The sequence below is a fragment of the Macrotis lagotis genome, chromosome X (genome assembly GCF_037893015.1).
Source record: "Macrotis lagotis isolate mMagLag1 chromosome X, bilby.v1.9.chrom.fasta, whole genome shotgun sequence".
NCBI lineage: Eukaryota > Metazoa > Chordata > Mammalia > Peramelemorphia > Peramelidae > Macrotis > Macrotis lagotis.
This window is the reverse complement of record NC_133666.1, coordinates 38,616,123-38,629,031: the sequence shown is the minus strand read 5'-3', so window position 1 is coordinate 38,629,031 and position 12,909 is coordinate 38,616,123.

Here is a 12,909-nt window from a genome sequence, read left to right as displayed (position 1 = left end):
TTCAATGGCTCCCTAACTTCTCTGACTTAACCTTCCACAGATGTAAAGGCTATATTTCCCTGTCTTTGTCCAGTGTGGAACTACTTTGGCAGTGCTACTTATAACGTTTGGTTGTAGCATGTGATTTGACCCAAGTAGAATGTTGCGGGATCTTCTTCTGAAGCTGGACACTTTCAGTTTAATGAAACTTGATATCATGGTTACCTACCACACGTATCATCATCATTTTCTGCCTTCACTCCATTAAAACTTCCATTTTTTTTCAGACAAAACTACCATTTAATTCTCTTCCCCCACTTTGGACATATGAATTGAATTTTTCAATTTAAATATTAGACTGTACATAATAGGATAGGATGTAGTTGCTGCCTTCAGGGAGTTTAAAGTCTCCAGAGGTAGATAATACCAGCACTGATCATTTTAGTTCAGGATTATATGAAAGTTGAGTTACCAAAGCAATATTTTATTTGAAGTCTGAGAAAGAAGCTGATTAGCCACCTATGGAATCAAAGGAGCTTTTCCAGAGGAGATGGCATTTCACTTGTACGTGGAAAGACAGCAGAAACTCAGCAAGCAGAAGCAGGAGGTGGGGCTCTCCAGACCTAAGGAACAAATAGGCATGGAGGCATAAAGGACTGATTTGTATTTTCCAGAGGTAGTTATTTGGTCATTGGTTCTGGAGTATTATTCTGTATTATTCTAGGAAAATAATGCAAGACAAAAAAGGAAAGATAGAAGATTGAGTGGCATAAGACTGTAGAAGTCAATTTTCCTTGCTGAGAGGGTAAGGGGTGTGAAAGTCATGAGAGATTTGAGATCTGTTGAAAAAGTTTGGTAGAGCCACTGTGGTAGGCGCGATTGTGAGGCAGTAAAGAAAGAATAAAAGGCTTTCTTTACTAGGTGAGGGTTCAGTTGAAATTCTGTTACATGAATTTGTAGTGGATTCAGAGAACACAGTTTCTTGATTTTCTCCACAACTTTGTTTGGTAGCTCTGGGAAGGCATCAGGTTTTGTGGAATCGGCCTGTATTCTCTATGTCTATAAGAAAGGGAGACTGGTGAATCACTTGAGCTTTGGAATTCATGAATTGTTATATGGCTAGCACCGGATGGGTATCCAAATGAAGTCTGGCTCCATTATGGTGATCCCTCAGAAATAGAAGGTCCCCAGAATAACCAAGGAGAGACAAACTGGTCCTTATAGCAAATGGTGTAGGTCAAAAATCTGTGTCTATCATTGGAGGGGTCAGGCTGTGAGATGCTAAAGCATTTCCACACTGGGCAAAGATAGAGAGATACAGTCTTTTCATCTGTGGAAGGCTGAGTCAGAAAAGTAGGGAGCCATTGAAAATTTTGGAGGAAACCAGTGACAACAATAAATATGCAGAAGGAAGTCTATTAGAGTAGTGATATTCAGAATATAGTAAAGTGGTGTTACCATTGGAGTAGGAAGTTCTCCTAGGAAGATATTGACAATAGTCCAAGCTGGTGGTAAGGAGAGGTCTGTGGAAGTGGGAATATTTGCTGTTCATAGTCTTTTCATCTGTTTTGGGAGGAAAGGCATAAGAAATACACCCATACAGATCTTATGGGCCAAGATTAGAGTTAGGGTTCAAATCCTGACAAGCCAAGAGAAAGAGGCTAAAGCACTATATTTTGCTGCTTTCCCATCATCTAACTTGAGCCTTGAAGAAGAGCTTCTTTGGGTAGCCTCAATTTTACTTCCTCTAAACAAAGGTATGAGCTTGCTTTCAAATTAATGTACTAGTCCACAGAAGGTAAATGAAAAGAAAATTAATTATTTTTGTTAAAATATTTTTTGCAGAGAATAGTCTCTTAAAGTAGTCATAGTAGAGAAATCAATGTTCTTCCAACAATTAACTATCACATTCTTGTTTATGTCACATTCAAGCATGACCTTGGGCAAGGCCCTGATGGCTTCTGGCCCAGGTGTTTGCGGTTGCCTTCTAAAATGATCTTTCTACCCCAGGACTCTTCTCCCTCCAAGCTATCTTTCACATAGTCACCAAAGTGATTTTCTTGCCACTCTCATCTGACCACATTACCCACTCATACCCCCAACTCAGGATTTGCCACTGATTCCCTCTTCTCTCTAGGATAAAATATGGACTCCTCCATGTGGCACTCAAATCCCATTACAATCTGGTTACAATCTGCCTTTCAAGGTTTATTTCACATCCTTTTTGTAATATCAATATTTTGAAATCTGTTCATTTTCTTTATCTAAAGATTTAGAAAACTCTTCTCCAGATTTATTTGGCTTGGGGGACTAATGTGACTTTCTGATTTTTTGAGTCCAGTTGCCACTCATTGGAAAGACATACTGAAGCCACAGGGCACCTTGAGGAATTAACCAGAGATGGCAAGCCTAACCATCATCATCACCTTCGACCTTGATGTAGACAGCCTAGGACCTTGAGTCCAAGAGCCCAGGAATAGTAGCATATTGCTTCCAGCCAAACCCCTGCTGCCATCACTCAGGGAAGCAACCCTGGGTGAAGATGCAACTTAGTAAATATCTCCACTAGTGCAGCTAGCCCCTTTTTGAGTCCTCCACAGCGAGAGCTGCTGAAGACTGGAAAAGACACTTCTCATCCCCAAAGTTCTGATACTGTCAAATGGTTCGGCATCAGAACCTGAGGTTATTTTACTATTGGAAATCACATTAGAGAAGTTACTTTACCATGTTGCTGCAATGTATCCTTGCTTGTCCTTCATTTTTGAGGAAGATGGGGGGGGTGATGCTATGACAAGCACATGAATTGGATTTGAGTGAGGGGGACTGTACTAAGTCCCCAGTATCACATTCTCCTCCAGATTCAACTGGGTCCAGTGGACAGACATGTATCAGGATGACTGGAGAGGGCACTGGATGTGAAGCAATCACGGTGAAGTGACTTGTCCAAGGTCAAACAGATAGTAAGTGGCACATATGTGAGATTGAATTTGACTCCAAGGCCAGTGCTCTATCCACTGTGTCACCTAGTTGCCCAATGTGACCTTAGGATTCCTGGTCCTTTCCATCTCTGTTTCAGTAGAGACCACTTTATATGTGTTATCTTCCCCCTGTAGACTGTGACATTCTTGAAAACAAACATGGTCTTGTTTGTCTCCTTAGTGGAGTAAATTCTTTCATTCATTCATTCATTTATTCATTCATTTCTTTGTTAGTTCCTTCAGTCATTCATTTGTTCTTTTCTTTAGTATCTATTAATATGCTTCCCCTGCTAGGGCTAGGTAAAGTTTTAGTTATTTGTTGATTCACTTTTTGCTAACTGTTATATGGAGTACCAGTGTTACATTTGGTTCCCATATCAGTCCTGAACTATTAAGGGACTAAGTTGAATCAGTTTTTGGCTGCAACATCTCATTCTAACCAAAAAACCTACTGATTGTTTATTTTAAGTGGCATTCTATGTCCCTTCTTTTTTCCTCTACTCTCATTGTACCCTGTGACAAGAATGCCTTCCCTCTTCAGGCTTGCCTTTTTGAAACCGTACCTTCTTTCAAGTTGAGATTGAACGTCATCTCCTACAAGAGACCTTTCTTAACTTCCCTGGGTTCTAGTGCCACTGAGAGTAGAATTAAAGAAAAAAGAACTGCATATGAAAACACAAGTCTCAATTCATGTAGTTTGTTGTTGTTTTTATTGCATACTGAGTTCAGCATGAGCATTCTTCATCTGTCTGATACTTTCTGAATGTTCTTATAATATCTTCATTTTTGTTAAATAATTCATTGAGGTTCTTGCTTTTTTTTTCTTTTGGGTAATCATAATCAACAACTACTTTAAAACACCTACTATGGTTTTGTGATAAGTGCTTAGTATACAGAGAAAGGCAAAAATTTAGTCCTTTCCTGCTCTCAAGAAGGTCACATTCCAAGGGAAGAGGTAACATCCAAATAATCATGTATATACATTATCAATACATACAGAGTAGATGCCATTTCAGTGGGAATGATTAAAGATTAAATGGGACTGTGAAAAACCTCTTATAGAAGATGGGATTTAAGCTGACTTTGCATGGAAGTTTAGGTTCTGAGGTCATGAAAAGCATTCTAGCAACGAGGGACAGGCAAAAAAAGGCAAAAAAATGGAAGTGGGAATGCTGTAAATGAAGAACAAGAATAAAACTAGTATCAGTGGATGATGGATAATGGAGGGGATTCAAGTGTAAGAAGACTGGAATAATAAGAAGAGACCAAGTTGAAAAGGCTTTTAAGTGTCAACGGTAGCTCACCTCATCCTTCCATCTATCTTTTTTCTCCAATATCAACAAAAGCAACTCTCCCTTGTAACAAATTAGCTTCATCAAACACAATCGTTTGCACTGTCCAAAACTGTCCTATTCTGAACCTCTAGTCATTTCTCTGACAAGAGGCGAGACAGTCTTCAGTCTCAGTCCTCCAGAGTTTTAGTTGATCAGTGAAGTAATCAGAATTGTTCCGATTTCAGGTTTTACTTTCAAGATTTTTGCTCATGATACATGTTCTCCCAGTTTTACATACTACTCTTCTTTCTTTCACTTGATTTTCCCCACGTTTCTCTAAATCCATCCCTTTCACTGCTTCTTATGATGCAGTAATGTTCCAGTATATTCATATACCTTTATTTCTTTTTTTGTTCAGTTATTTCAGTCATGTCCAACTCCTCATGATTCCATAAATATTTGTTGGTGGAATCATTAGAAAAGAAAATAAATTCTTCTAGTGAATGGAAGTATTCATTATGGCTCTCCTGTTTCATCTTTCTTTTTCCTTCTCCAAACATTTCTCCTTTGCAATTCCCTCTATGGACTTTTGTTTTCTTACTCTTGAAATGGTAGGAGTGGGGAGAAGAAGAGGATAGTCCCTAAGGGCCATCTAACAATTTATTATTTTATTCATAACCTTTAAAATAGTTCTCATTTGCCAACACTAGTAGGAGTAACTTGAGGAAGAAAATGGTCCAGAACAGTGATGTCAAACTCAAATGGAAACAGGAGCTACCAAATGATACATAAGGATCCCCATGGGGCCACATATTGACTTCTTTTTAAAATGTAATATAATCCATGCTTTATTGTATTTTAATTTATTTTGTTAAATATTTTCCAATTACATTTTAATCTGGCTTGGTTTACACTCAGGAGTGTTATAGCCCACATGCGGCCTGTGGGCTGCATGTTTGAAACCACTGCTCTAGAAAACCAATATTCTCATGGTGATACTAAGTGGAAACAAATCACATAATACCACAATCTTTGAAACCCTTCATTTATGAGTGACCCAGAAGTCAATGGAGGGAGTAAGTAGGCTATCTCATATTACTAGTAATGATTTATTCTCAGGAAGTAACCTAAACTATGTCATTCAGAGACTACAAGATTAGAAAACAAGGTGGACTAGCCAATCTGGAAGGAATAAGAGATGTCTCCAATGCACAGCCCAATGATACTTAAAGGATTGTGGCTTGGCCTATCTTGATTGGGCAGGACCTTTCAGAAAGATTTCTGGGTGGAAAAGAAAAAGAAGTCTTGGATGGTCTGTGATGCAGTCTGTTGGAGAAATTCCATAAATTCCCTAAAATAATGACCTCCCAAATCCCTTGAAGAAGTAAATGGCAAGATGTAATCCAATTTCATAGACTAGTCAAGCAGTCTTAGGTTTTATATTAGGAGACCCAAGTTAGAATCTTGACTCTGACACTTATGTAACCTAGTTAATTTACATACTTGTAAAATGAAAATAATACTGTTACCATAGCCTTTCTAAGAGTTACATGAAGAAAGTTTTATTTTTTTTTGTAAACTACAGTGAGCCCCTTAGGCAATTAGTACTTCTGACCACGAGAATAAGGTCAGGTAATTATCTTTATTTCAAATTCACTTCATGCCCCATAGGTTTGACCTTTTGTTGGATAAATGCTAAGAATGAGTACAGTCAGATTTTAATTTTTCCAATTACATCCAACCTCATCAGGAATTTCTGACACAAAACACAGATTCTCTATCAAATGAAAAATCTTCAAGGAGTGTAAATGTATGTAGAAAACTGGTCATGTTGTAGCTAGAATAGATGCCAATCCTTTGACATAAAAAGGTCAAAGATGTCAAACAAGGATCAATGTACCCTCAGTTTTGTTGGACCTATACCTTAGCAAGTTAATAAAAAAAGGTTATTAATTGGGATGGTGATAGAACATTGCTATGAATATTACTACAGGCCATTCTGAAACTTAGGTTGCTTGCTTAACTAATTCTTCAGCCTTGGGGACTGAAAGAGTCCTGGACTTGGTGACTGAAGATCCAGGATTCAAGTCATAACCTTGATAATTTCTTAATAGGTATGTTTCCTTGGCCAAGTTAATTAATCATTTGTAGACTTCAGGACTCTCATCTATAAAATGAAGATATTCTGTTGATATCTAAGAGCTCCTTTATACCACTGAATGATTCCAAAGCACAGATTGTCTGAGTCAGCTGGGACTTGAGGGGTCATCCAGGACCAGGGATGGGGATAGGGAGTTTCTGATCCTCAGGAAATTTAGTGTGTGGTTTGCTATAGCAATGGCAGGTAGGAGTTGAAATTCAATAAATCTAAGAGCTTTTTAGGGATGAATTAATTAAATAGTTGAGCAAATATATCAGGTGAATGATGTTAGAAATATCCAAATGGCCCTTGGTTGGAAAGGTTTCCTCACCCCTGATTCTAGACCTGGTAACAGGAAAAATACTTTTATCTTGACAAATGTTCAGCCTCTGCTTGAAGGCTTCATGTGAGGGTCCCAAGATACTCATTTTACTTCTAGAGAGAGAACACTTATAGAGAGCTATTAATAGAGATACCTATTAGATAATATTTATAGCAATATTAGAGACAACTCTATTTAACTCTAATATATAGATATTGAGAGAAAATAGAGATAAAATAATAGAAAACTATTAGAGAAAATGTATACCTGTGCAATTTCCCCTTGTTTCTCCTTTTTTTGTACTATGGCACCAAGCTGCACACCTCTAATCCCTCTTCTTTCAAGACTTGTCATAAGGAAAGAAATTTGCAGTTGGTAGAAATTGGAGTGTCAAATTATTGACCTTTTTAAACTTGCACTACACTAGACCCCCAGATATTTTTCATTTTTGTCTAACCATGCTTCTCTATCTAGCCATCCACACCTGACTTATACCCTTCACAGTACGTGAAGCTAATAGAGACAGTATAAAAGATTTGTAAGCTATGTTGTTTTGGGGATAATTGCAAATTCCTTTTCTTTTTCTTGGAAATATCATTCTAATAGATACTTTGTTTTCTTAGAGACAAGGTAATGTCCTGGGCTATTTGAACTGAATTTCCTGGATTCAAAAAGATCCATCCTCTTGGAAATGCAATATGATATTGATGTTCTAATGTTTAACCACTATGTAACTTGATGATTCAATCAGTGGATTGCTCTGTCAGTGATCTGTGAATACTACCCATCATACTTTTTCTCATTTTTCTATACTTTTTAGTACGTCTAAGTACTTTTCTTTTCTTGCATGACTGCCTCTAATATGCTCTTCAGTCTTTTCAGTTAATCTTGGTTTATTTTTTTTCTGACAGAAGTCTCATTTTCATGTATCTCTGCATATTCTATCATCAAGGTCAGCCACTCAGTTTTGTATGAAACTCATTTGTCTTAGCGTCCCATGGCTGTTTTACCAATTTTTTCTTTGCATCTATATTTTTCAATTTCATGTCTGTCATTCTTTTTTTTATTTTTTACAGTCTCTCTTGTCTTGGAGAGACTCAGTTTCTTCTGTGTGCTTTAAATATCCTGATGTCTTGCTTGTCTTACCAATGTCCTTATTTTTTATTTAAATCTTAGTTTTAATATTTATATTCCTTCTCATTTATCCTATATATATTTTTCATTCTTCCAGAGTTTCTTGCTGTTGATCAATTATTTCTAGGGAACTTGTAGTATCTCTTGTCTTGCTTTCTTTGCCTATGGAGATCATTTCCCAATTCAAGATACCTTTATTTCTTTGTTATTTGTTATTCCTCCTTTTTTATGTATCTCTCTGCTGATATATCTATTTTGTAACTTGCCTCATGTCCAGTCATCCTTTATATGCTGAGCTTCCTGACTCCTCTGCCATATTTACCTCTGATAAGGCAACATTTTTACCTGGAATCGGTCCAACTTTCCTCTTCTCCCAAATCATTGCTTCTCAGTTTTTTTATCCGAGTGAAGACATTTGAGCAGGGAAATTTCCTCCTCTAACTGAGATGTTCTCTTTCTTTCTTTTAAAATCATATTGTTGTCAGTGGTGACGGTATGTATGTGAGTGTACACATGCATGCACACATGTGCATTGGACATGCTCCCTGTCACATTAAAAAACATAGTGTAACTTCCACTCTCTTCCCTCTGTCTGCATGTATTATGTTGTGTCTTCATCCCTAATATACTATTTTACCTTCTCAGGTCTCAGGGCTTGGTGAGTGTGATTTTCTGTCTTTCAAACATAAGCAGTAGATTTGAAAGATCACAGTAAGTCATTGCTAAAAGTGGAGTTACATAAGCTCCCCTAGCAAAAAATTCAAAGGAAAACTTGTACTTTGGGTTGCATGGGGCACACTAAGCACAGGGATGTGAATGAGGGTTGGAACATGAGTTTTTTTTAAGTCATCCCTTAATTTTAGAAGCTTTACATTATGTGGAAGTTTTCATATCACTTTCTATTTTTGTGATTTTAATATTTTTTTTATCTGGCATATTACAGAATTGTAGATACAAGGTGTGTAATTTCCGAGAGTTATACAGAATTCTTGCTTACCCACCATCTTCCATCACAGGACTCCCTAGACCCTCCTTTCTATACTCGGTGCACTATTCTGTACTCAGAAAAATTTAGCATTCCCTAGAAGACATTAGATCTCTAGCCACTATTTCCACTCTTGCTTTTTCTTTTTCTAATATCCCCTGAAATACTGCTCTAGTAGTCAGGGTTAGCTAACCCCTTCCTCTCTTTTTACCATTTCCAGATCCTTTTCTTTCATAATCAAAGAGGCCCTCCTCTTCTTCTAAGGGTCTTTCTATTCCATAGATCTATGTCCCCAGTTCCAACTGCTTGTTGATTGCATCTCTTGACTCCAAGAATTCTTTCCTTTTCTCCTTAGGGAGTTCAAAATGGGGATCACAGTCTCACTCCACCCCCTCTTTATAGCAACACACTTTTCTTGATTGATTGATAATTAGCTGCTCTAAAGGAGGTGCCACAGTTATACCCTTCAAAGTTCTGATCTCCTCCTGTTTTAAACCGCTCTTTTTCTTTGAAGATTCTTCTGAATAGATAGAAAACTTAATCTTGCACATTTCATACACACCCAAGTACTAACAAAGTTTGGTCAAAGCTCCAAAAATAGACTGGTACATTGGAGAAAATGATGGTAATCCAAGGGGAATGTGGGAGAGTATTCAATCATTCTGAGGTTAGAGTTCTTTACTTTTCTTTTCTCAATTAGTCATAATGAAACCCAATCAAAGGATAATTTATTACATATAGTTCTTCAGAATTATTAGTTTTAGCAAACTAGTTTTTTATAATGTGAATACTAGGTAACATTACTTAAGGTCAATCAAATCAGAAGAATAGACTACTGTGATAATATGCATCTAAGATTATGAAGGAATTTTTACTTTATACTACAAGATGATACAGTGGAAAGAGTCTAGATTTGGGGTCCAGGAGATTTACATTTAGGGCCCACTTTAAGCACCTATTAGCAGAAGTGACAGTGGATAAGTTATTCCTTTTCTCTGAAGTTAATTTTCGCATTGGGACACAATGAAGCCTAAGTTACACATTTTTCTACTGCTCTCACTTTGCGCCCCCCTCCCCAGTCCTAGTAAAATTGTACATGTTCATTTGTGTTAGCATGTTTATATAGGAATAGGAAGGTAAACATAAGAGAAGTTTTTAAAAAGTGAACATAGTATTCATTCAGATTCTCTGAATTTTTTTGTTTGTTCATTGAATTTTGTTTTCCTCTGGATGTGGATGGTGTTATCCATAACAGGTCTCCCAGAGCTGCCCCAATAGAACTTATTTTTTGAAAGTCTTTCCTTCCACATAACTTGAAATTATCATTTTTGTAATGTTAATATCTGTTTTGAAAGTTATTCTTGATTTTCCCCTATGATGTTATATTCAGGAATTTGTGGACCACCATTTTGTCTATGTTATTTGTCTGCTTTCAGGAGAATTTTTTTCTTGAGTTCTCAATGATTTTAAGGTCAGAATTTGTTACATTGGGATTTTCAAAACTTTTAACTATGAAAGTTCATGAGTTTCTGATATATCATACTGGCTATTATTATTATTATCATTACAGTAATTTTGGTAAATCTAAGTTTGCTCATCTGGTAAATAGGAATAACACTTGCACTGACTACTTCTTAGAGTTGTTATTAATAGAATATTTTGTAAACTTCGAAGTCCATTAGAGCTCTTTACACAATCCTCTTGTAAAGAGCAAAAGAACATGTCTAAGACATTGAAAAAACAACTTCCTAAAATGAGATTTCATTTAGCCTTAAAATATATTGTTATACCAGTGTGAATGAAAATAAAATTAAAATGCTTTATGTTTCTTTTTTATTTAAATAATGTACTTTTATATCATCAAATATAAGGAAAATTTGTTATACTTACCACCATACTTCCAGAGACCTCTGATTTCATTGCTGTGTCATCTCCTTCCCTCAATGCAGGTACATTTCCTCCATACCTTAGTAGAAAATCTTTATCAGTTGTTATAATTCCACAGTTCATCCCATTGTGGTTTGCAATCCTCCAATCATCTTTAATGTTATTAATATATTTGCTTGCCTAGAGATTCAGGGATTTTCTGACTTGGTTTAAGAGATTTCAGAATTTTTATTGTCAAACTGCTGTATCATTTGGGAGGGCAGTGACCTGTTCCCTACACAGTGAAGCACAAGGATAAACCAATGTGGATTTTTGCTTGAAAGTTCTTTGAAGCCAATTTTTGAATCACTAATAATATGCTGTTGCATATTCAGTGTAATCTAGTTATTGAGAATGATTTAATGGGTAAACAGAGTCATGATGGTAGAGTAAGAGAAGAAAAAGAAAACATACAAACACACACTTAGTTTGGTATACAATACATTTTGCCCAACAGAGAAGTAGGAGGAAAAGAGGTTAATCAGTCAAGGGATTGATAAGACATGGTACAAATTAAAGGAGACAGTGGTCAGAAGCAAAATAGTGTTTGAGAAAGTGACAAGGTTAAAAAAAAAGGATAAATGGAAGAGATTAGAGTAGGGGAATATACAGTTAGCAGTATTAACAATGAATGTAAATGGGATGAACTCACCCATAAAGCAGAAGTAGATAACAGAATAGATTAGAAACCAGAAGCCAACAATATGTTGTTTAGAAGACACATAGTTGAAATGGAAACATACACACATAATTAAAATAAGGGGTCAGAGCAGAATATATCGTCCTTCAGCGAGAGAGAGAGAGAGAGAGAGAGAGAGAGAGAGAGAGAGAAGCAGAGAAAGAAAGAAAGAAAGAAAAGTAAGGGTAGCAGCATAGTCTCAGACAAAGCAAAATAGTTATAATTAAAAGAGATATTCAGGAAAACTAGATCTTTTTAAAATGCACCCTAGACACTGAAGTAATATCAATACTGAATATGCATGTACCCAATGGCATATGCAAATTCTTAATGCAAAAGTTAAATGAATTGTGCAAAGAAATAGACAGTAAAACTATACTAGCAGGCACCTCAATTTATTCCTCAGAATAATATAAATCTAATCATAAAATAAATGCAAAATAAGTTTAAAAAGATAAATAGAATTTTAGATGTTAAATATACCTCTAAAGAAAAGTAACTGGGGATAGAAGGATGTATACTTTTTTCCTTAGTTATACCTGGAATCTTCACAAAAATCAACCATGTATTAAGGCAGAAAACCTTCATATACAAATGCAGAAAAGCAGAAATATTAGATGAAACTTTTTCAGACCGTAATGCAATAAAATGTATTCAGTTAAGTTTCTTGGAAGTATACATTAAAAATAAATAGAACCTAATGATCTAATCCTAAAGAATTAGTAGGTCTAAGAAAAAAAAATCATAGAAACAATCACTAATTTCACTAAAGGCAATGACAACAATGAATCAAGAAAATGACCATGGTGTAGTAGAAATAAGTCAGTACTTGACATCAGATTGCCCGGGTTCCTGATTTTATTGTTTACTACCTTTTGTCAGATTCACCCAAAGCAATACTGAAGGGATGTTTTATGTCTCTAAATGTCTACAGCCAAAAGAAAGAAATAATTTGGGCATGCAACTAAAAACTCCAGAAATTGAACAAACTAAAAATTCCCAATTAAACACCAAAAGGCAAATCTTGAAAAATAAAGAAGAAATTAATAAAAGAAAGAACTAGTAGTTGATTTTATGACAAAAACAATAAGACATAAAGCATTATAGAATTTGATTTTTAAAAAAAAAATGGAAAAAGAAACAGATTGCCAGTATCAAAAATGAAGAGTGAATGCTACACCAAAGAAGGTGAAATTTAACCAAGTAGTAGGAGCTATTTTGTACAACTTTGCTAGTAAAATGGACAATCTAATGAATTAATGGATTAATATGTACAAAATTATAAATTTTACAAAATTATAAATTATATAATTATATAAATTATATAATTGTATAAATTATAAAATTATAAATTATAAATTTTCCAAATTAACAGAAGAGGAAATGACTCCATCTTAGAAAAGATATTGATCAAACTAAAAATCACTCAGACGATGAATTTTCAAGGAAATTCTATTAAACAATGAAGAACAATTAATTTCAATACTATGTA